The sequence below is a fragment of the Balearica regulorum genome, chromosome 15 (assembly GCF_011004875.1).
Source record: "Balearica regulorum gibbericeps isolate bBalReg1 chromosome 15, bBalReg1.pri, whole genome shotgun sequence".
In the NCBI taxonomy this organism is placed as follows: Eukaryota; Metazoa; Chordata; class Aves; order Gruiformes; family Gruidae; genus Balearica; species Balearica regulorum.
In genome coordinates this window covers 966,314-991,199 of record NC_046198.1, presented here as the reverse complement: position 1 = coordinate 991,199, position 24,886 = coordinate 966,314, and the positions used below count along the sequence as shown (strand labels likewise).

Genomic DNA, 24,886 nt, shown 5'->3' with positions numbered 1-24,886 from the left:
GCGTGACGCTCTGGCTGGGCGACACAAGGGGCTTCTCTCTCCTCTCCACTCTAAGACAGAGCACAAAGTAAAGCCCAGCCCTGGCCCGCGGGAGCTCTGCGGAAGGGGGGGTTTCTGCCGAGAAGCAGCAGCCCACAGGCAGGGCAGAGGCTGCTCGCTCCAGGTGGCAAATGGGGCAGAGGGCTCACTGGAAGCAGAAACCAGTACAGGTGGCACTGGGACACCAGTGCTCTCTCCTCTGCCTGCTGCCACCCGCTCCCCAAAATGGCCAAGGCTCTGTTGGACTCTCGGTTTTGAGGGATTTGCTTGTAGGCGAAACCCTCCAAGGATACCAGAGCTATGGCGGGGAGCGCTCAGGCAGGAGGGAGATGTTCTCGATGGACAGGAACGGGATCTGAACCTTCCAAAGAGTGGCCTTGAAGTCAGTGGTTCCTGGAGCGAACTGGTAGGTGCGCTTTGGGGCACCCTATGCTGGGCACCCTGACCATTGCCAGAGCTTGGACTGGTTGGGACCCTTGGAGGTAGCGCAGGTGGGTGCTGGTATCACAGGGGATGTTAGCCCCTGTGATGCAGGGGACCTCACCAGACCAAATGCTTGGAGACCAGTGTCATGTAGGATCAGTGAAAGCTCATGCAGAGCCTCACAAATCCCACTGAGTCTTTTCTGTTGAAGAACCAGTATTATGGCACAGGATACAAGAAGAAACCTTTTTCTAGAGTGTTTACTTAATGCAAAGATGATGGGGACCAGGGCAGGGGAAGCAGCAGCTTTCCTTGGTTAGGAGCCCTGCGTGTTTGTGGTGCTGAGACGTCAGCTGAGGGGCTGTTCTAGTGCCAGAAGGGAGGACGCCATAGACTTTTTCCATCGTGATGATCTTAAGTCAGTGCAGGTCACCCATGGCATCTCCCTGGGGTAGGCTCGTAAGGCCACAGTGGCTGTGCCACCCAGTGCAGGAGAAGCACCAACTCCTTCCCCTCACGTCCAGGCATGGTGTGTGTCCGTCCAGGTAGGCTGCAACGCGTAGAGGGATCTCGTGTTGGAGGTACAGGCTGTCTCATACAGTGCTGGGCTCTCCGGGGTGTGACACGTCGGGCGACAGCAGGGACACGCTGTGGGACAGCTCTTCCACTGTGCGTTGCTAGAGGGGAATAGGAGCTTGTAGAGGGGAAAAAGACCTCTGCTGCTGCTGCCCTGTTGCGGGTGAGCGGGCAGGGGCAGGCAGGAGAGCAGGCAGGGTCCAAGGAAGTCTCCTGAGCTGTGGGATGTGGCGCTTGCCCTGGGAATGCCCGTTCCCACCCCCTGCCCCTTGGACGCTGCTGGGAGCTTTCGCGGAATGACAGCAGGGACCTGAAAGCCCCTTTTCAGCAACAGAGAAGTAAATTGTGGTGTTCTTCGGTCTCTAAAACCACCGACTTCAGAGGGGACAGCTCGAGAGGAAGGAAGGAAGGAAGGAAGGAAGGAAGGAAGGCAGGCAGGCAGGCAGGAAGGCAGGCAGGCCTGAAACAGGAGCAGGAAGTTTCTGAAACACGAGAGCAGCCTTCATCCCGATATGCTGAGCCTCTCCTCTCCTCACGCCTTTGGCTGAGCACTAAGTGGTGTTAAATCTTAACTGCAAACTCTTTTGCAGCTCGGATCCTCCATCCTTGTAATAAATCCAGCCGTGGCAGTTCCTGAGCTCCTGACGTGGATCTTCTGAGTTCTCCATATCCTCTTGCGTTTGGTTTTGTTGGGTCTATTCTGACTGTTCATCACCACAGAGACCCCGTGGGTCTGTTGGTGACAGGCATGTCCCCCTGCGGGGGTGGCTTAAGGTGCAAAGCAGGATGAAGGCACAGAAGTTATGAGCCCTGGGGGGGAGCAGAGGACCCGGGGTGCGGGTCCTGCAGGTTTTGTAGGCTCCTTAGGTGCTGTGGCTGAGCACGTCTCCGCGGTGGGACAGGGGACGCAGCCTCCCACCACACCGACCCTCAGAGCACCAGACGCGGGGCAGCAGCTGGAGGCGGCCGGGGAGATGGCGAGGCCGGGGCCCAACCTCTGCCGAGTGCTGGGAGGGGAGCACCGTGCCGGGGGCCACAGGACATGCTCGGGGATCTTCCCTACAGAGAGGAGGGGGGTCTGGGCAACACCAACAGCTTCCTGGGCAGAGAGGGCAGTGGCGAGATTTGCAGTGCCCAGGCCGGAGAAAAGCGCTCTGTGGTCATCGAGATGCGGTGTGACGGGATGACGCCGCAGGCAGCTGCCCGTGTGGCAGCGTTGCTTTATGCCGGCACTGGCAGAGAGGTGGCGTAGGCTGACCTGCGACTCCGGAGCCAGCCGATGCCTCGCAGCGGTTCTTGCTGATTCAAGGACAGGCAGGTGGGGATGACTTGACGGGGCTGGAAGTTTTGATAAAGATAGCATGGTTTCCAGCCTGGCGGATTAGGCTGAGGCTGGACATGCTCCGTGTGATTGCTCCCAAGCATGCGCCTTTCCCAGTATTTCCCATGGCCGGAGCTACTGTTGAGTGACTGTGGAATTAAAGTATCGTTTGCAATTTTCTACATTCCAGAGCGGTGTCAGGTTTTGGCGGAGGGCAGGCTCCGTGTGTGCCTGCGTGCTTCGCTCGGCCTGCAAGCCTCCGAATATCCCGGAGGCCACGCACATCGCTGTCGGCCTTGCAACCTCCTGCTTGACCGAACCGAAGGGGAAGCGTAGGAGAGCCAGACTGAGGGCAGGAGAGAGCCCGGCCTCCCGGCTGGTTGGCTGGACAACCAGTTGCCCCCAGACTAAAACTTATTTCCAAAACAAGAATTTCACCCCAGCAACATATCTTCATTTTCCCAGGATTTTGAACGATGGGAAGACTGGAATCCAAATAAACCCAACTGCCCGTGGTTTTAGACATCTCGTACTCCCCCAGCATCAGGCGGGTGGTTGTCTCCAGAAAGGCTGGCCACAAAACGTAACCGAAATCCCAGTCTAAACCCCGGTTAACTCCAGCAAAAAGAAAGAAGGAAGTTGTTGTTTCGCAGCAGCCGATCCATCTGCTACCCCTTGTGGGGCCAGGGCCGGCTGCGAGAAGCCAGCGGTGCTGTGGCTTTGGGTGCCTGCCTCCGTCTGCGTGGCAGGGTTAAACAAATATCAGCACTGGATTTTTATAGCAGTGGAGGATCTCAAAGTGGTTTGCAGGCTGTAATGAATTAAGCCTTGCTATGTTGCTGTGGTTGGGTTGGGATGGCATTCGCAGTCTGTTTTTCTTTTGCAGCGGAGGAAACTGAGGCATGGAAATACGAGGGGTGGGATTTGTCTGTACAAATAGAGGCACGGCAGTGCGGACACACGTGTCTGGCCTGGATGTCTGGACTCCCTTCCTTGGATGATGGAGAGAAATGGGCATCACCAGAGTATTGTTGGCTCGTGAGAATGGGTGTGTAAAACAGAGGAGAGGAACGGCGTCTTTGGAGATACCCCCGTCTCGCCGTTGACTCGAGCAGATGCCACCATTGCAGATAGGGAAAGGAAGGTGTCAAGCCTGTGCCTGGCGATATGTCTCAAGTGACATAAGAAATACCTAGCAGAAGTGGAAGTGGGATTTGGCTCTGTCGTGAGCCTTGTGCGTGTATTAGTTGCCTTCCTCTGCAGAGGGCTTGGCTGGCCTCACCTCAGCCTTGCGCCAAGGAGTGTACTTGCTGTTAGGGAAGTAAACTTGCAAAGGGATCTCCGTGGAGGCTGCTTCAAGCCTTCTCCATTTCCTCATCCCACGTGTCCATGACGCCCACCCAGGCCCTTTTCATGTGTTCAGCTGTGTAGTGTTCTCCTGGCAACACTTGAACTCAAAAGGACATGGTCTGGAGCCTCAGCTGAAGGTGTGCATGGGACCCTATTTCTGTTGGTGGAAAAGGTGCTCCTTCAGCCTTAAGAAGAGTCTATCAAAAGTGAGATTAAAGTGCTTTAAGATGAGCAAATGTTCCTGACTGAACACAAGGGGAAGGAGAAAAGTCCAGCACAGTCCAGTAAAGATGAATGTGTAGGGAGCAGATGTCTCCCTCCTCCACGGGGCTAGGGAGGCATCTCTAGAGGCCTCCTCCTGGTTCTTCACGTCCACTGGCTTCTCCTAAATGAGACAGGACAGATCAGGTGTTGAACTCCCTCCGTGGCATTGTGGTGCCGGCAGCAGTCAATATTCCAGCAAGGTCTCCAAGGCTGATTTGGAGATCACGACATCCTTAATCACCATATTCCTCAGACAGACACCTCTATTTACTTAATCGGCTCCATGGCTTTGAAGCAACTCAGATAGTATCTCCTACGGACTGTTTACCACTGTGGTGTGCTGGTTCATGGGAGGGATTGTTGTGAAGAGTAAGTAAGTAGGCAGTTTGTGTATTTGTATATATACATATACATACAAAGCAGTGCTTGGAGAAGGAAATAAAGACCAACTGGACTTTAGTCCTGGTGCTCAAATTTGGGAGGTGAGAGAGGTTCTTTGGTGATGTGGTTATTGCACTTGCGTCCTCCCAAGAGATCCTTCTCATTCATGTCTTCTCCTTGGAGCATCTAACCAGCCTGCCTGCAAGGCAGAGAGGCAACCGCCCGGGTCTTTGAAATGCTTCCCTCTAGTTAAGGTGCTTGGACTCCCAAGGTCTCTTTTGTTTTCAGAAACACTGAATAACGCAGAGGTTTTCCTCCAAAGATGCCTGCTTGGTGTGGATGTTTAGACCCCCCCCCCCCCACGCATAGCACAGTGCCTTGTCAGACACTGGGAATGTTTTCTTATCCCTTTGGTATGTCATTCATGGCAGGATGATGATTCACTCTTAGGACATGACTTTGGGGTAGAACTTTGGTTATCTCCAACCCCATCCAGCCGCCCAGCTGGGGTGAGCAGCTCTGCTGTGACACTTCCTCAGTGCATCTCATTGGAGCACCGCAAAACTGAGGTCTGACATGCCAAGGTTCCTCTGAGCGAAGCGGATGAGCTCATACCACAGTTGCCACTGGGTTTGCCCGGTGCTGAGCGCACGTTCCAGACTCTTGACTCATTTCCCAGGACCGGAGCGTGCAGCCCACTGTCTAACTCCGATTTCACCAGCGTGCCTGAGGTTAGGAGGGGAACAATAGAACGAAGGGACCCTCTAGATTTCCTCTCTTGATATTTTTCTCTGCATTCATATTCATTCTCACTGTTTCTATTTTTAAATTGTTTTCTTGTGCAATCTGTGTGGGTATGTGCTGCTATATTTAATGCTTTGCTAGTATCAGATTTTGCTTTCAAGGGCTTTCAAAACAGCAACAATAAAAATCAAATCCTCTTGCAGGAGGTCACTGAGGTGGAATGGCTTTTCCCCAATTGCTGACATACTTTGGACTTCTCCCTGCTCCCTGTTCGAGCTCATTCCCCCCTGCCAAGAGGCCCTTTGCCCCGTGCCTGGTGGTGAAGATGACATGTCCTGTCGCAGAGGGCCCGGCGGGTGCTTGTGTGGAGCAGTGCCAGAAGCATCCATCCTTACTCTGCTGCGCTTGCAGGACTCATCCTTGTGGGCTACTTGACTTTGGGAACTCATTGGTCCCTTAACCTGAAAAGGTCTCTTGGTTTTTAACATCAAGGTTTTGGACCATCATGGCAAATCTGTCTCCAGCTTCTTCCGGATGCCATTGGTTTCCACTGGAGAAGTTGGTATGTGCGGTGAAGCACTGAACCGCACCGGCCGGCTGGCCCAAGCAGATAGGAAGCCATTCGCAATCCCACCTGGAATTGTCCCATCAGGAGCCCCCGTGCCCACCGCTCCAGAGCTTCTGCATTGAAGCTGGGGCCAAGCCGACCTGGTCAGTCCTGGTGACGTCCTGGCCTGCAGGAATTGCACCCTTGGTGCCCAGGTCTCTGGGCGCAGGAGCGCAGACGTCCCGGCTCCCTGGCACAGCCGTGCAAGTTCCCTGGCACTGCCGGGCAGGCGTCGTGGCTGCGTGGCTGCGCTGTATTCTGAATTTTTCTAAAGTCGGCTTACGTAGGAACTGAGGCTCCCACTGCTCTGTTTTATTTTTATTAGCCAAACTATTTACCCAGCAGAATTGTTTGCAGAAGCAAAGCACATTGGTCCCCGAATCGTTGAGCTTCCGGTTTCCATCCGCTCTCAGTAGGACGGCGATCATGTGCTAAATCCCAATTAATCATTAAGAAGATATTTGAGGTTTAGCAGCTGTGTTATAAGATACAGTTTTTACTGGTTTCGACCTCAGTTAAATATGTTTTTAATAGTGGATGGTATTTAATTAAACATAAAATAACAGAGGCTTATTGAATCTAGAGAGACCCTTCTTAGCGATGGATATTGAATGTTAAGTAAATACCAGTTGGTCATTAGACGCATATTCAGTGTGGTTTCACAGCTCTGTAATGGGCAGGTATCTTATTACCCATCTACTCAGTTTCAATGAATACACTCTTAATAATCAATTGCCATTCATTTAATATATAATAATAACTGTCCTATTAGAGCTGAATTGGATCCTTGTCGGAGAAAACGGGGTAACCTGGTGCTCGCTGGTTTTCTGAGTGTTTTTTGTTGTGTTTTGCATTGATGGTTCATTTAGATTAGCTTTTTCGAGGGTTGGTGAAGATTGGATGACACCGGGTTGGGTGATGGACAAGCAAGCTTCACATCGTGTTCGTGTTGGGACCTGCCTGAGCCGCCACCACCACCACCGTGGTCGGGGGGAGCAGGGTGCCGAAGCGGGGATGCCGGCAGTGCTCGAGGCTGAGCAGAGACAGCTGTGACCATCCATCCGGGACGCACCGGAGTCTCGCCATGGCAGGGTTGATGGTTGTGGGGTGACGCCGTGAGTCGCGGAGTGTCCTTTGAGCTCTTCTTGGTCTTTCTCTCAGGCAGAAATAGATTACACAGGAGTGCAGGGGAGGAGACGAAGCACTGCCGTGGGGAAATCCTTTCTCATACGGGAGGCATTAACCTGCAGAACTTGCTGCCACGCTGTATCTTCAAAGCCGGTTCATTAGCTGGTGTCAAAGGAGGATGAGACTCGTTTGTGGATGATATGATCAGAAAGAGTCGCTCAGGGCACAGCGGATGGTTCTAGGGTACATTCATGTTCATGTTTGAGGACAGACCAGCAGCTGACCCCGTTTCCCAAGCTGTTTCTCGTCTCTCTGCTCCATGAAGTCAGGTTCTGGTCCCCACTTTCTCCACGTTTTTATAGGCTGGCTCTGTGTATCAGCTAAGTACTTTCCAGGTTGCAAAGCATGGGGATTGGTGGTGAACAAGGACCCTGAGAGGACTTGAGATGCTCCATCCCAACCTTAAAAAGCAGGTTGTTGCAGCAGCTCGAGTGCGGGAGCCTTTTGTTTGGTTTTGAGGCGATGTATGATTTATTTTGCAAGGCCCAGCGTGTAGTTGCTGCTTGCGTTGGTGGTGCATTACTGCGTGGCAGGAGCTGTTTTGGGGTGGGAAGTGAGGGCTTGGGAAGAGCAGGCAGGGCTTTCTTCTTACCAGGGAGAGACGGAGCAACCTGGCTGCTCAGCCGCTGGAGAGGAGCTGCAGGTTTTGGCCCTTGAGAACGCGGATGGTCCCCTGCCCCAGGACAGAACTTGCTCCGGGAGTTACTGTTTTCCTCCTCATCACCCTTCAAAATCCCGTTTTGGATGCAGGCATGCTTTTGGCAGAAGCAATAGGCCGGGGCTATGGATTCGGGGGCAGCGGGGAAGGCGTAGGCTTGTGTGTGTGCAGCACGCGTGGCCCAGTCGGGGCGGGAGGTACACCAGACCGCGCCGTCTGATTAAGGCGGTATGTTTAAAATGATGAATACAGAGGTGGTAGCTTTTAAACAGAAAGAAAACTTATGCTGCAGAGCGTGTTGCCCGTGCTGCTGCCTGTGATGGAGGTTTGGGGGTTTGATTTCGGGGCTGGTTGGTGGGGGGCACATCTGTGGAGGGGAAGGCTGGAGCACAGAGCAATTCTTTTTTGGGACTCTGTGGGTAGTCCTATTAGCCTTCTTACAGTAGCACTTTTTTTTTAATTTCTCAGGGCTGCTGTGTTCCATAGGCCATAACTTTTAATTTCTCCCCTTGTTAACCTGCACAGCGGTACTGACTCAGTGCTGGAACAATACATGAGACAGTCAGGAGAAGCAGTGATTCATGCTGCCTGGTGGATGGGATGAGCCTGTCTTCTCCGCTTGCTTATTAATTTCTTCTAGTGCGTGAGTCAGGCTCTCCTCGCCCCCGGGCAGGAAAGCAGCTGTGGGGAGTTTTAAACGGGGAGCCGGGAAGGGGGCTGCGGGGAGGCTGACAGGTAGGGGCTGCTGCTGCTGCCTGCCCTGCTGCCCCGGTGCCGCCAGCTCTGAGTCATCCAGCGGGTGCGGAGAGGACATCGCCGTGCCGGCACCTATTGCATCTCCTGCCAGGTCCTGCAGAGCAGCGGGCCAGGCGATCCCTTCTCTCGCCAGCTCGGGGGTCTCGCTGCCTTCCTGAGGATTCCCCTGGGCACGGCGGTGAGGTTTGCAAGCTGGGCTCGTGGTCAAGCCGGCTGTATGCAGCGCCTGCTCTCCTGCTTCTCGGTCGCAGGTTTGGAGGCAAGGAGAGTTGGGCCAGCTTGCCCCCTACGTCTCTCTTGGCACGTGGCACAAGGCTGGGACCCCCTTTCCCCACCCCTGGACCTGTCCACCGGCCTGCCGGCGTGTCCTGACACCCATCTTCTTGGCCAGCACTCACACCCGTGTTACCTGTGTACTTCAGGGCTTGGCAGAAGCCACGGGAGCGGCAGGACAGAACCGAGACCGAGCAGGTTCATCACATGCGCAGCAGCGGTTACAGAGCGGGCAAAAACTGCCCGGCAGCTTTGCGTCCCGGCAGGATCCAGGCCGGGGTTGCTGCAGGGTACCTGACCCCTGGGACAGCCCCAATGACAGCGTTGCCCATTAACGGCAGCGACGGGCCCATGAAAGCAGCTGGGCTCCAGCTCTGGAGCAGGTGAAGCCGGGAGAGCGAAGGGGGGCTCTCGCGTTGCTGCCTGCGGCTGGGCTCTGAGCAGGCAGGCAGCGAAGGAGCTGCTAGAAATGCATCTGGGACTGTGGAGACAGGCAAAGCCAAAGCTTCCCCGAACTTGCTGACCTAAGAGCAGTAAGAGGACCGGTGGGAGAGCAGTTTGTGAAGTCCTGGTTGGCTTGGATGGAGCTGCCCGGGACGCGTTTGTTTTGATCTCGGAGGAAGCACGTTGCCACCTGCACCTAATAACCCCGTGCCACCTGCACTGCGCCAGGAGCCGCCGGTCCCGGCACCCTGGCTGCCTTCAGGCCGTCAGAAGGATGGGGACTGAGGGGATGGCTGTGGCAGGAGGGGTGAGGTGGACCAGCTCCCAGCCTCAGCTGGACCGTGGCGGTGTGAGCGGGCACGTCCCCGCGCGTGCCCGGGCCAGGCTGACTGAAGAGGTCCTTGGGCCACGGGGCTCCCGAGGAGCGTTGGTGATGCCGGTCCTGGGGGTTTGGCATCTTCCTCAGCTTTGGCAGCACTGCAAGGGGAGATGCAAGCAAAGGCATCGAGATGGATTTCTCCCATCTGACTGGCACCGTTCTGGCAGAGAAATCTCTTCCAAACTGACTTCCTAGAAGTCATGTTATTTGTCCTTGACGTTGGGGTCCTGTGCAGACCCTGGGAGGACGCAGAGGTCTGTGCCGGACTCTCCCTGCCTGAAACCAGGGCAAATTGATTCCCTTCCACGGGCGAGGAGCTGCTTGGTCACCAGGTTGTCCACGCAGCCAAGAAATTTCCTTGCTTGGAGTCACCCTGGCTGTTGAGTCGCCCTCCCTCATCCGGAGGGTGGGTGCCAGGGCTGCCGTACCCCTGCCTGCATCTGGCCACCGGGGCGGGCCAGGGGCTCATCACCAGGCAGCTCCGCGTCGCAAGCCCTGGGCGAGGGGCATCACAGCCTGACCCCGCGGGGGTTCGCTCCATCTTCCTCTCGTTTTGTTCTCTACCCTCCGCAAACAGCCCTGAGTCTACCCAGCCGCCTTGGCAGGCCTCTGTGCGCGTCCTCCACCCCCGGCCAACCCAGCCATAAAACCCTCTAATCCAAACAGGCTGGGGCAGAGCAGCACCGCTGCCATCGGGACAAGTCTCTGTGTGTGGTTTCCATTTATTGCAGATTTATTTCCTCCGGGTCGCCGTCTCTTGCTCGCTCCTTGGGAGTTTCTTGGGAGCATCCAGCATTTACCTTCTTGCAAAAAGGGGCTTTGGGGGACTGTAACTTCATTGTATGTGTCAATTAGGAAAACACCCTCAGGAATTTCCTTTCTGATGCTGCCTGGCTCTACAATAACCTCTGTCTCCGTGTCTGCCGGCTCCCCAGAGCCCGTCCCGCCAATGCAAACCGAAAGGGAGCTGGGAGCAGGCTCAGCTCCACAGACTGCTCGAGCTTCTGTTCCAGCTCCCTCTGAGCGCGGAGCCCCACGTCGTTTCCACTTCTCCCGCGCTTCTCGCTCCCTCTCCGGGCGCTGGAGCTTGGAGTTGTTTTAGAAACCACTGCAACTCCGGCATGACGTCACTGCGATTTTGTAGTATCTCTGTCTCCATCCTAGTTAGGCACTTCCTGCTCTCTGGCTCTCGCTCTGGCTCGCTTGGTGTGTCTACGCTCTTTCTTCTCCTCCACAATTCCCCAGGGATTTCTTTTCAACTTCTTTTTTTTTTCTCTTTTTTTTTTTTTTTTTTCCCTTCCTACATCTCTTATACAGCAGCTTTTTCTTCCCTATTTCTTCTTTCTTGACTATCCTGTTTTCCCCTCCTCTCCCAAAAGGGCCCTTTTGCCCCAAAACTGACTTTCCCAATTCATTTTTGTAGCCCACTCTGCTGCTGCCGGGAATCCCAAGGCGCTGGGATGCTCCCAGCCGGCTGGTTCCCGAGGGCAGGGGACAGGCAGGGGCTGCGGGCAGGGGTGACCCTCAGTCGCAGGCAGCACTGCCAGCGTGGCTGTGTGAGTGGGTGCGAGGCGGTGACAGTCGGGCAGGGTCCGCTCCAGGGAGGATGTTTTCTGCTGCCCCGTTCCGTGGTGAAAGCAGAGCTCAGGCTGCACCTTCCCTCTCCTGCCCCAGCTTCTCCCACCGTCTCATCTTAGCCCAGCTTTTCCGGCACAGCGAATCTTTTGCCTCACCCTGCCGAGCCCTCCGTGCTCACATCCCCAGCCAAGCCCCCCCCTTGTGCTCCGACATCCCTGTCTTCACGCCTCCTGCTCCGGCAGCACCCATCCTGCTCCCCCTGCCAGCACCCACATCCCTGTGGCAGCCCAGCGCTCCCGTCTCACCCTGCGACCAGCCTGCAGGGACCAGCACCGCTCTCTCCTGCCCGGGCTCGGGGAAGAGTGTATGCAAGGCTTAATCATGACTCTCTAGTGAGTGTTTACTGAGCATGAACAAAATGTGATTTATTTCTTTAATTTCTTCCCTCGCAACAGCTTAAATGCTGTCTGATTGCAGGCAGACCTCCCCGGGGCTGCTGAAGGCATGGCTTGCCTTCCTCCTGCTGCCCGCGTGTCCCGAGCCCTGGCCAAAGCAGCGAGGCGCTGTGCTTCCCGTGGGAGCCGTCCTAGAAACCGCGCTTTTAAACAAAACATACAAAATATATTACATATATGTATGTATGTATGTATGTGTGTATATACACGTGACCTCCCACTGCCCTGCGGCAGCTGGGTAGTGCCGTACCTGCAACGGGTGGGTAAACTGAGGCACTTGGTTGAGTGCCAGGAGGGTCGTGTGGTCACACCGCTGTTGCCAGACTCAGACTATTTGTTTTCCACCCTTGGCTGTGCTCGTGGCTTGCCAGGTCATTTAATCCCCGGAGCATCTTTTTAATGTTATTTCATTAAAATTGGTTTCAGGCAGCGACTGTCTCTTAACGTGTGACTACACGGTCCCTGGTGGGGGAGCCCCAGCAAAGGTCAGAGACTTTAATAGAAACTCCTGCTAAGATTTTGGCTGTTGCTAGGGTGAAATGGGGTCTGGATGCAGGAACCTCTTTATCTCATCTGGCTTTCATCTCATTTCCCTGCACAAAGATGTGTGCGCATATTTATTTCGAAGCGACTCTCTCCATCGGTGGACGGTGCTTGGTGGACACCCGTGGTCAGCGATATTTGGGCACTTTTCATTTGCCACAAGCTGATGCTGGACCAGAGGCTTCCGCATCCTCCCTGAGGTGCCTGGAGTCCATCTGCCTCGTGTCCCCAAAATAAACGGGCGGGACAGCAGCGAGTGACTTGGGAACTCCTCGCAGTGCTGCTGCCGCTGCCTCCGAGCGGCGGGTGGGCAGGACTGGGGTTACTGGCTCGGCGGGTAGTCTGGGGGGGGCTTGTATGGGACCGACTGGGACCTGGGAGACACGGGACCCTGTTCAGGGCACAACCGCTGCCCCACGTCAGAGGCTGCCGGCTTCAGAGCAGAGGGGAGCTGGGCTGAGCTCGCGCCGAGCGTTAATCGGGCAGGGCTGGTGCTGCTGGGCAGGGCTGGCAGTCGCAGCGAGGTTCAGGGAGGGGGTGGTGGGTTCGTTAGCTGCTGTGGGACACTGGGAACAAGGCAAAAAAGTCATTTATTGCTTATGGAGTACGGAGGCGTTTGTGGGGAGAGGAGCTGTAAACTCGTCATCCCCTAGACAAGCGGTTTCACCACGAGCGTGGGTTTTGTTGTACGCCGGAGCTGGGAATTCCCAGCTTTGCCCTTTGGGTGGGGTTTCTGGGCTTTCGTGGTGATCAAGCCCAAGAGGTCAGAGGTGGAGCAGGTGCTTCGCGAGAGCCGCAGTGCTGGTGTCCCCCCCACGGCGTCAAACGTGTCCCCCACTGCCGCCAACCCCCCCCGCCCCGGGCTGTGCCTCTTCGGGATGCGGCCGTACCCCGAGCTCTGGGCTACGGGGCTTCTCCCGCAGCCGCCGGCCGGGGCCGTGCCCCGCGCTGCCCGGGCCCCAGCACCCACATCTTGCCACAGCCAGGCAGCACGCACGTCCCTGCCAAATACTGTCCTGCGGGTTCCAAAATCCCACCAGTAACCGTGCGGCTGTGGCGTTAAAGGATCAGTTTATCTTTGCAAACGCAGGGCTGGTGCAAGCCCGGGGATGTTTCCAGCCGTTACTCCGCTTCTGGGGCGGCCGCCCCAGCCCCGCAGCCCTGTCCTTGCTGGGAAGGAGCCGAAGGGGCTGGGGACCGGGGCCGCTGGGGTGCCGCAGGGTCCGGGGGGAATACTCCTACCCGCGTTTTCTAGGGACAGGCTGAGGGCACTTTGCTGCTCCCCGCCTGGTGGTTTCGCATCGCCACGCTGCCGGCGCATGGGGGATGCTCTTCTCCGGGCAGGAGAAAGCCGGGGTAGATAAACCTGCCTCTGAACAGAGACATTGCCATGGAAGTTGCCTCAGGGTTTGCCATTGCCACGTACCCTGGGACAGCCGCGGAGGCCTGTAATTGCAGGGAGAGGCTGCAGGCGGCTGGATAGGGATCTCGGGACAGGCTGCTGCCCTCCTGGCAGGGAGAGTGCGGCCGCCCCGGGAGGGAAGGGAGGAGGATGAGAAGGAGAAGGAGGAGGAGGATAAGGAAGAAGCAAGGGCCCCTGTGCAGCTCTGAGTGTTACGGAGATGGTGAGTGATTTAATACCAGAACTAAGGGGGTACCAAAGAGATTTGCTGGGTAAAAGCTGAAATGAATTCAAGGCAGCTATTTTTTTCACTTGGTTCATGAAGATGATGTGGATCTGGCTGTGACGAAGGCCAGAAGGGTAGATGGGCTCAGCGAGCAGCTTGGGGGGCTGCTGGGCTGTGCGGTGCGGAGGTGACCGGTCCCCAGACCCCCGTGTGCAGGAGGATGCGCCGGAGGAGGAACCGTGCTGAAGGAGGAACCGTGCCGGCGGAGGGATGGCCCCATCGGGCAGCAGGCCCCGAGCCGTTGTGGCTCCCCGCTCCGAGCAGCCGCTGCTAGGAGAGCTGTTGGTTTGGTCCAGTACAGAACCCTGGGTTTGAGGGCTTCCCCGTGCCCACTGATCCAGAGGTGGGCGGGAGCCTGCGGGATGGGGTGAGCATGAGGACACGGGCAGGAGCCGCAGGGTGGGGACCAGGGAGTAGGTGCGACAAGGAAGGGCCGTGGGTGGCGGGAGGAGGAGCGGTGGAGCCGTGCCCAGCCCTAAAAACCCCAGCAGCTTTGAGAGATGTGCCTTCTGCACGCAGCGTGTGTCACCCGCCACCCGAGCGGCTGCTGCGTTTCGGCACGGTCCTTCCAATATGCATCACCTGCCACGGGAGGATGCCCTGCGTGAACGTAAGTCGCCTTTTCGGGTGCGTGTGGCCTCGCACGTGGATGCTGGGCTTGGCTGCCCTCCTGCGCAGCAGCTCGCCTCGGGTGAAGTCGGCAGGAGTTTTGCCGGAGACTGAGTGGAGTCAGCGCAACACCTTTCTCCCCGGTCTCCGCATGAGGACTGTCACCACGCTGTCCCTCAGGTGACAGCACGCTGCCGTGAAGATCTGTCGTACCGGGGCTGGGGCCTCTGTGGGCACTTATATGGCCTGACCACCCCAAAGGGATTTCTGAGGACGGTTTATTCGGTATTCAGACTGGTCCGCAGGTCCCAATGATGGCGAAGAGGGGACTGGGTGGGTTTTGAAAGGGGCCAGGCAGCAGCGAGGTGTACCGGCTCTCATGCTGTGCGGCAGAGGGGAGTTTGATTTCTAGTTCTGTAGCACGGCATCTCGGCGAAGCTTATTTGGAAGGTTTGCCAAGGAGGGATGCTGGAGCTGAGAGGCTCTGCAGAGCCCTGGGTTTGACTTACTGCAAGAAAGCATTATACGTCTCTAAAACAAGATGCGGGTATTACATTGCCTGTGTTCTTTATGAGGATTTACCGAGGCTGTATCATGTCTTAGACATCTGGTTTGCTCTCAGTTCCCTGAAGCTGGTGCTTCAGATGAAGTCGGACGCAATCTCTGTGGCGGTGTGTGTGGTTAGAGCTGGGCAGCATTTTTCCAGGTTGACGGGGTGAAGTCTCCTCCGCCCGCAGGCAGCAGATGCACGGCAGTGGTGCGGGCACCCAGGGACCCCGCGGTGCCCCGGGCTCTGCAGCCTCAGCCCGGGGGGGCCAGAGGGCTGCGGCTCCGCAGGGGGCTGGGGATGCTGCCCCCGCATTCGCTGGGCACGCCTGCCGCCGTCTTGGGATTTCGTGGCACCTTACGTGGTGGTGTACACCAGTCCTGCCTGGCTCTGGGACTGCTCCTTGAAAAATGCCATTTTCTGGAGGCCCAAAAAGGAGAAAACAAATAAAAAGGCTGTTGCCATGACAGGTGCTGGTGATATCACCCCCCACCCCCTGCGTGGGTGTTGGGATTGCTGGGTCCTGCATCGAGCTGCTGCCCCGTCGCCCGGGCGTGCTGGTCCCCGCACCCCGGGCAGGGGGGTGCTGCCCTGTCCCTGCTGCGTGGGGGTGCTGAGCAGTACACCAAATTCCAAAGAAATTTGGAAGAGCTTCCAAGCACCGAAGGGTTCATCCATTTTTGTTTCTGGTCTCACATCTCTGGGTGAAGCTCACGCGTGCCGTTACGTTGAATCCAGAAAGGGGTGGAAGGTGGATGGTCCCTTGTGCGCGCTTTTTTATTCTCCGTGCTGACAGCAATAATGCCAATAAAACAAGTTTTTGTTTTCTGCGTTCATTTGATCTGCTGCAATAACAGCATGTGGAGCTCGTACAGCCCTCCACCTCCCCAGAGCGCTGCGTGAACATGACGTGCGTCTTCTTGCGACCAGTAAATAGCATTTGGGGAGTGAAAAGAAAAAGAGAAAGGTTAGTTTGTTATTCTTTGTGATATATGAAAGAGCTGTCAGCTCCATCCTGAAATCATGAATCCCCGGGTATTCCTGGGACAGGGCGAAGGAATGCATCCTGCAGTATTTTTTCACTTGGAACAACCATTTGGCTCTTCTGGGTCTTAAAAGTTTAACTTCGGTTGAGTAGCAAATGAATGCCGTCTCTTAGTCACTGTCTGGCTCGGATGGAAACACTGAGCTGACCTGGTTTATCTGTGTGTCCATCCCATGGCTTGGCCAGGGCTCGCCGCTGGCTGCCTGCCGGGGCGCTCGCCTGCGGTGCCGCTCGCCTGCCGCAGCACCGGTGATGCCCGTGGTGCCGGCCGGCGCGGGGGAAGGTCGGACGTGGTGCTGCAGTCTCAGCGTATGAGCGGAGGTGGTTTCTGGAAGGTTATGATTTTTTATTTTTTAGAATTATTTTTATTAGACGGGTAGAGCTGGGGAAAATACGCAATTTCTTCTTCAGGCTTCTGCTTCGGACCGGTGGCGAGGGGGCTCTGCGCCCCAACACTTGGCTGGACCAAAAACTGCGTGTTGATGGGATAAAAGATGAGCTCTTGCCCCTGTCCCCGTCTCCTCGCCTCCCGCCGCTGGCAGGGTGTCCACAGGACTGGCAGGAGGCACGTGGAGGTGCTGGGCGCTCCCCGTGTCTCCGAGTGCCCGTTACTTCCAAACTGGAAAAAGGACTTGGAAAGATCCCTGCTGATCTTTATACATCGTTTGTTTAGTTGAAGTGAGGAACTGGCTCCTGGGGTGGTTTCAAATCTTGGGAGCGGGCGGTCAGACCGCAGGATCGCATCCTCCTTCCCGGCGTGCCGCATGGCCCGCGCCTCGCCGCAGCGCCTGATCCTGCGCCAGCCCCACGGGCTGTAACGGGCAATGGCATCCCAGTTTCTGATGATGCGTCTGCAGGGATCTGTGAAACGGGAGGATTTTACCCACCTCGGATGCAGCGCAGGGTAAGGGGCAGCTTGGGGCCGCCGGTGCGGGGGGAAGCTGGTACCTGTGTGGTTGGGTGCTGCACGCCAGCACCCGCATCCCCCCCTCCGTGCCGGGGCTGCTCCACGTGCTCCCGGCCAGGAGGACCCTGCCCGGCTCCAGCCCTCGCAGCCCTGCAGAGCCACCCCACCACCAGCCCCGCTCCTCAGCTGCTCGGGACAGCCCGAACAAGACGGGCTGGAAAGCCGATCAGAAGCAAAGTTAATTTAAAAAACCCCGACAAAGACCTGTTTTTCTAGTGCTGGCCAAGAAACGTGACACTGAACAAATAGTAGAAAATAAAACAAAAAATGAAATTCACACTGGATCGAGAAACAGCCTTTTAATTTTCAGAATCTATGATGTCTGCGTGCAGAAATCTTAATTTCAGATCCGGTCTTTCAATGCAAATGTCACTTTAAATAGATACTCCTGTGCGCACGTTCTGGTGCCTTTTGCCATGTCGTTAATGAATTGCTTGTTCTGTGAGTACATTCTTGTCTCATTTTGTATCCCCATACATTAAATTGATAGTTTGGGGGATTATTGCTCGTTCCAAGATTACATGGGTGGAGTCCCCTTTATATGGCCATGCTGGTATGTAGTGAATTTGAATTGGCGCAGCAGAAAACTTGAAAATTTGGAACAGATAACTGTCTCCTATCTTTATATGGGAACATCAGAGTTTCTAGCTTTATTCTGGGGTTCTTGCCATTCCAAATATAATTTATTCTTTTATATAACTGTTTTCATATGATCCACTCTGAAGAGCGGATAATGGTTTGGGGAGGAATATAATCATTTTTTTCCCCCTCCAAGGCTGTCTTCCCAATTAATGAGATTGAGAACACGTTCCAAAAATCTATTTTTCCCCTCCGGGCTTTTTCTAATGTACTCAATTTATTCCATAGTGTGTCTTGCGCTTCCTTTGTGGAGTCTGATGCCTAAATACATCGTGGTGGTTGGCGGGCTGGAGCCCGTGCAAACACTCAGGGTGCTGATGCCGTCCCCGTCCTGGTCCCTTCCTGCCCAGGCAGGTGGGCAGAGTCCCCCCCGCCGCGTGTGCGGACTCGAACCTCGCTGCCGGTGGGGGTTGGCTTTACGGGAGAAGCTGCTTGTTTTGGGGGGTGGAGGGGCGTCCTCGTCCCCCGTCCTCGTTTGACTGTCCCGGAGTGACCCGGTGCCTCCTTCCCTTGTCCTCGGGGTGGCAAGGAAAGGATGTTCCTAGAGAAGCGTGCAGAGCTCAAGGGGTTTTCCTACTTGAAGCCTCACCTGTAACGTACATAGATAATGATTTTGTACTTTTTTCTCTGCTTAAACAGTTTTTTGGGTGTATACATTTCTTACAAACCCATCCCAGTAAGCAGCCCCCTCTTTCTGCCCCCCTGTGCCCTCCGTGGCTGGTGGTGTGGCCTGCCGCAGACGCTCCTTTTCCAGCTTTCTCTGGCAGTACCACGGGATGCAAATTCAGCCGGAACCCCCGCCTGTGCTGAGCGGTTCCAGCGGGGGCTTCGGTGCTCCGGGGTTCTTCTCCCGCGGGCTCTCGGGGCACCCGGGCTCTTCCAGGGCACCTTCTGCTCCCCCTTCCTCCCCCCACTCTCCCAAACCCGGTTGTGTGCCTGGGGCCGTGAGCTGCCGGCCACTGCAGGCGAGGAAGATGAGGCTGAAGAGCGGGGCTGGTGTCCCTGGGGTCTGCACAGGGACAAGGGCTGCAAGGACCGGAGGAGACGGACGTTAGTGTCTGCTCCCAAAAGCCTGTAGCGTATTAATTCTGGAGAGCCTTACAGCTCCAAAGTGACTTGGCTGATGTGCTTCAAGCCCTATTTTTAAAAGAACCGCTTTTGGTTTGAGACTAAATGTGAATTTTTAGGCCGAGAGGAGTTACCCTGAGTCAGTGGCGGTGGGAAAGGGGGTGCTCAGCATGGACCCTTACGTGTCACCCTGCGCGCTGAAGTCGTGCCCACTGTCTTCAAGCAGTGGGTTTGCTCCATCAAATAAAAATCACCTCCTGCCTCAGGTGTCTCTGCTCCCCCCGAGTCACATCTGCTGCCTTTTCCTGACCAAAACCAAGAGCCCATCGCAGCCTCCCGTGCCCCCCGGCCCCCCCAGAGCCCCCAGCTCCCTGGGAACGCATAGTGCAGGAGTGGGTTTCCTGGTGCCATGGGCTTGCTGCCAGCCACCAAGGAGGAAGATGGGGATGAGGATGGTGAGGCCAGCTGTGAGGAGCATCATAGTTTTGTGGTGGGCATGTCGTTCTGCAAGCAGCTCCGCTCTTCCTCCAGGGTTGAAAGCAGTTAAGAGCATATCGTGGTCACGGTTGCATCACACCGTGGTTGACGGGCATGGAGCCGGCTGCCGGCAGTCAGGTTCCCAGGAGCGAGGACTTGTATTTACATAGTTTGACTCAGACGTTGTATAACCTTGGGGAGCCACTTTCTGGGCCAGAAGAACGAGAGACCTGCTCTCCCATGGCGTTTCGAGCTCTGGTTGGATGATGTCCTGTGCCAGGGCTGGGTTTTATTCGGTCCCCTGCTGACAGCCCGGGTCATGTTCCTGCAGGTCTTGCGTGCGCGGAGGTTATTAATAGCTCATCGGTGGGTGGGTGACCGGCCAGGTTGGTCCCACATGCCGGGGCAGAGGCACTGCTGCCTGCGCGCTGCCTGGGCGGGGGTCTGCAGTGCCCGCGCTCCCCCACGGGCCAGCCAGCGGCGGGCAGTCAGGGTGGGGGACCCCGCGGTGGGGACCATCACGCTGCGGTGGTTGGTCCCTGCCGAGGGGACGGGGCTGCTGGAGGAGAGGGGGACGTACCCACTCAGGACGCACCCTGAGTTTTCAGGCTGAGTGGAGGGGTACCCCCAGACCCAGTACGGGGCGAGGGGCGGGCGAAGGCAGAGGAGGAAAGCAAGGGCTGTGCAGAGGTCTGTCCAAGGAGAGGTGGCCCTGCTGGTTGGGCTTCGGATGGGACCAGCCACGCTCAGCCCTGCTCCGGTGGGGCAGGGTGAAGGGTGGGGTGGCGGGTGGTGAGCCTGCTCCCTGCCATGGCGCTCCTGGGGCGTCAGGGCCCTCGGACGCCACCTCTCCTGCAGACCCTTGCGGTGCCCAGCGCCCCCCCTGCGGAGACCCCGAGCTCCTCAGGCAAATGGTCTTTCCCAGCCCGAGCTGCAGCCCTGTGTCCTCCGCGTCCCAGGAGGCTGCAGCTGATTGAGCAGAGCATGCGACGGGGAGGGCGCCCGCTCGTTTGCTCCCGCACTATAATTAGCCGGGTTGGCGGGCAGACCTGCTCTCAGGCTGCCTGACACCCAGCCAGGCTGCGGGGCTCGCGATGCAGCGTGTAAAGTACGCGCTGGAGGACAGGGTGTAATTAAGTGCAGGCCCTCGGAGCTGAGAGCTGACTACTCGGCTTCCAGCCTTTATCCTTGCTTTTTTTTTTTTTTTCTTTCAGTGATGAAATACATAACTTCACCTATAAACCAGTATAAACATGTAAATGCTGGTATGCCTAAAGATTAAAAAAAAAAAATAAAATTTGAAAATAGCAGGCAGTGCATGAATGCAACGTTAAGACCAGGCAGCTGACAGCCCCTTAAATGAAGCAAAAGAAAAAAAAACCCAGGTTCTAGCGGCACGGCGAGCTCAGCCGCGCTGCACCCCCTGCGCGTGCCGTGCTCAGGGCTTAACGCTATAAATAGCAGCAATTCAGCTACGCATCTCGGCCCTGATTCTGCAAACACTTAAGCCCAAGCACAGCTCTTTCCCGGCATGCTTAAAGTTGCAGTAATAGTTTGCAGGCTGTAATCAAGAAAAAGAAGGAAAAATAAGGTAGTAAATAGAGCGTGAGCAGCACGCTTGGTACCGGCCATCGATGAATATGCAGCCTGGGCATCTGCTGCTTCTCCCTTGCAGCTCCTGCACCCTTTCCCACCTGATTAAGGATCTGATTCATGAAAACACGGAGAGAAGGTGCCCATGGCTGTGTGTGCGTGTCACCCTGGATGTTGTTGTTGAGCTGGCAGAGCTTACAAGCTCCGGTGGTTTTGCCAGCAATTGGACAAGTCCTTTCATCCAGAGAAGCTCTGATGAGCAGCAAGTGCACGGCTTGGTCCGTGCCAGCCCCCAGCATGGCCAGGGAGGTCCTTCCAGAACGAGAAACTTTTAAATAAAGAGCCTGTGCGTGCATGCGTGTGTATATATGCATAAATTAATTTTTACAGGCATGTAGCAGTACAATAGAAGTCGAGAAAAAACGTTTCCTGGATGAGCTCTCGGTAAAGAAATGCTTTGAAGTTGGGCTCTGCCTTAGCGTGGTGGGAGCTGCAAGGGGTCTGCGGGCAAGCGGCCCCCATTGGCGCGGGGAGCGTGGCCTGGGCAGGGGCTTGGCTGGGGAAAGCAGGGGCGGGAGGAGGCTGGGGGAGATGCTGCGAGCGGGGGGAAGGCGCGATGGCAGGGGAATGAAAGCTGAGTGCAAATGGACTCGTTTATTGGGGGGCGGCAGCAGATGCTCATTAGCAGACGTGCTTTTCCTCCCATTAGGAAGGCAGGCTCAGGGACGGAGCCTGTCCTCGTTAGCCTGGTTGATGAGGAGCCCAAAGGCGGTTGCGAGGGTTCGTGCTGCAGCCAACCGGGCTGTGTGCGTGTAATTGCCGAGCGGAAGGAGACGGAGGGAGGAGAGGGGCCGCCGGGCGCTGCTGGGTGGCGGGGCTGGGGGGTGCTGAGCTGTGCCGGTGTGGCTCGTGGCACGGGCTTGGCTCTGTTCTTCCTTGGTCTGACACACACATGTGCACAGATCTCTGCTCCTCCGTGCGATGCACCTGCAAGGGTGCGCTCTGAGGAGGAGGAGGAAACAGAATTTAATGATGTTGGGGAGTTCGGCACTGCTCTGGCCTGGCCTGGCCCTCATGGATACATCTTGTCGGCAGGGCCAGGGTGAGCTGCTGAAATGTGCTCCGGAGCAAGGGGCCGGTAACGGGGCTGCTGTCCAGGAGAGCCCATCTCATCACTTTCCTGGGGTCAGATGTAGGTTGGGTGAAGATGAAGCCCATTTTCCAAAGAACCAGGTTTACATTTGCATTTCAGCCCCTAGGGAAACACCGAGGTCTCCTCTCCTGGGCCCCAGATGTGGGGGTGGATGAGCAACCAGAGAAGAGCATTCAGCTTCTGGTAAGCTGAGCCGGCGGAGTGTGGGTGCCCACCTGCTCGCAGGAGGATGTCCTGGCGTGGCGAGGTGGTGGCTGGTGTCGGAGCAAGGCTGTGGTGTCACGATCCGCCGGGCAGGGGAGCCGGTGAAACACGGGACCTCTTCCTGGCTGAGTCCATGGTGCCTCTGGTGGGCAGAGCAGCTTGGAGGACACCACCAGCAGCTCCAGCTCCCAGCTGTGGGGTGAGCTGCTCTGCAGGGCTTCATTTCTGTTCCCTGGATTACCTCGGAGTACATCATGGGCATAGCCACGTTTCCCTTCTCCTTCCCCCCGAATGATCCAAAAGCACTTTTCTCTAGTTTTCAGCATGTTTCCATCAGACTCAAAGCCCAACTTGGATGCGCATCAATGCCCCGCGTGCGTGCACAGGGTCAGCGCTGTTTGCAGGCGAGTGTGATAGCTGGTTCAGGCTCCTGCTCCAGAGCTGGGCTGGGATGAGCTAGCTGCTGAAGAATGAGCACGTTAGAGCCATTGGCATCCTCCCCTGGCTGGGTCGGGTCTGCGGGGAATCGCCCACCCCCTCCTTGGAGCCTTTGTAGTTGAGGCAGGAGGAGGCAGGATCACGATGGCGAGAGGCTGGGGCTGGCGCGCACAGAAACGCTGTCGGCTCACGCGTCCCCCCCGCCATGGTCCATCAGTGCTTCGGCTCTGGAGGGTCCTCCAAGAGACCAAGGCCCTTTTCCAGTTCCCGTGTCCTCCCTCCCTCCACCCAGCCCCTTCCATCTCTCCGTCTGGGCAGGGGGGGGCTGCTGCCCAGCCTGACCCCTCCCCTGCCACCAGACTGTGGTCTGTGTGTGACCGACCTCTCTTAATTACCTCTGTTCTCCGTTCCCTGCTCGCCCCCGTACTTCAGCACGCAGGCGGGGGTCTGCTCTCCAGCAAGGCTCGCCTTGGAGGCGCAAAGCCGTGCCCAGCTGGACGGCCCGGAGCTCCCTCCTGGGCGTGAGCTGGTTCACAGCGCTGCCGCATCAAAGGCAGGAGTTATCACCGTGATTTTCAGCTAAGCAATCTGGTTCATCCAGCCTGAAATTCAGGTTTTAGGATTGAGGGTTCATCTGCCTTCAAATTCAGGTTTGGGGGAGACCTGGGGCTGTATCGGCCCGGGGCAGTGCCAGGGCAGGGCTGTTTGGAGGGGTACGGTGCGGGTTGCAATGGCAGGCGGGATGGGTGCCAGAGCCACGGAGGGGAGCGGGTGTCCTCGACAGAGGAGACAGCACTCCCACAGCCCTTTGGGCTCTTGGCCAAGCCCGTGCCAGAGACCGGTGGCTGGAGGGACACGGGGGTGCAGGGTGCACCGAGCCCCAGCGTGCTCCGGGTGGGTCAGCCCTTGCTCGGAGGGGTGCTGCTAGCTGAGGCAGGGGGCAATATCTCCTTCTTCCTCCTTCCAAACAACCCTCTCGCATCCCAGGCTCTGAATTTATTCCCCTTCCAACAGTCAGGCATCAACTCCCGATTACTCATAAATGCAGCATGTTGCAGATCCGTGGAGCTTGACGAACGGCTGCGCCTCAAAGCACGAACTGCCAGGATCCAGGGGTGAGAAGCCGGGATGGTGGGGGGACGGGCTGTGCAGCCTCGGTGTGCCCCCCGTCCTGCGCCGGGGGCCAAGCGCCTGCTGCCCGTGCCCACGTCCCATGGGAGTCTGCCCAGACCTGGGTCAGGGTGCTGGGGGCACCCAGCGGGTCCTCAGGCGGGGATGGCAGGTTTGCAGCCTAGACCGCTGTCGGCGTTGGCCCACTGGTTTGTTTTGCAGAATTCTCTTCTAGCGTGGAAAAATAACTCATCCCTTGGTTTTTATCTCTTTTGTTTGTGTGGGCATTGATTATGCTGGGAGTTACTGAGCCAGATTTTATTGGGATGACTTAGAAAGCTGCCACCTGCAAGCAGCCACTTGTCTTTGGGGATTATTTTGGTGTAGTTTCTAAATAATTGCACGAGGCTTCTTCAGCCTTGCTAATAACTTTGTTCTCCAAGGGACGCTGCCCAGAAGAAGATGAGCTGAGATTACACTTGGCAACATTTAGGAGAGGAAGAAGTACAACAGGATTGATGTCTGCTGGCGTGAAGAAATAAATAATGCAATACCTCTGCCTTTGCCCCTCCGTGAGCATCCTTGTTTCCAACCCTGTGTCTGTTATCTCCTCAGCTTGGCTGAATTTTGGAATTCAGAGCGGTCCTTTAAATCGGTCTCATCTTTTCTGCAGCGTGTTGTGTTAATTCTTATCAGGGACCAGCAAGGCTGGCTCTGGAGATGAGCCCTCCTAGGGAAGCCTGCCTGGTAGCTTATATATGTTGTGTAACTTGGGCTTATTAAATATATGATTTAAATAACTTGCAAAATAGTTTACTTGGTGCCTGAAATGTGACATTAAGAGAATAATTTCAGGCACTCACGTTGGCCCAGATTCTCACAGGTTTGCAAAGACTTTGTGAAAATCACCGGTCGCGTTTCAAATAAAGAGACAAGCCCACAAATCTCTTTGACCTTTTGTACAAAATCTAGCGTGTAAAAGACGCGTGCTTTGCAGTGCCGAAGGGCGCTGGGTCGTTGCGTGCACGTCCCTGTGATCGCCCTGCCCTGGCGAGGAGGGATGGGAAGGGCAGCGCTGGGAACGCCGACGGGAAGATGAGAGAGCTTCCCGCCGGTCCACTGGTTTTGGTGCCACTGGGCAAGCCTTAGCGATGGCCCGGGTGCAGCTGGGTGTTGCTCTGCTGGTTTGGGAGGCTGCAGGTTTACACCCCTGCAAAGGTGCGTTTTGAGAACCTGGGCTTGGGTCCTCATGGCTAATGAACCCACCCTGGCCTCTCAGTTCCTCTGGTTTTACTGTAAAAGCACTGGGGAAGCTGGCGTCCCGTTGCCTTCCCTTTTCCCTCGTGGCATTTCTAAGGTGTTCCGGGAC

General features: G+C 56.4%; 1 protein-coding gene across 9 annotated transcripts in view; it reads left to right on the top strand.

Moving 5' to 3' along the window:
• Positions 1-24,886, top strand: part of LOC104635985 (ankyrin repeat and fibronectin type-III domain-containing protein 1) — a 248,229-nt gene that overhangs the window by 143,984 nt on the left and 79,359 nt on the right. The gene's annotated exons all lie outside the window — the stretch shown is intronic.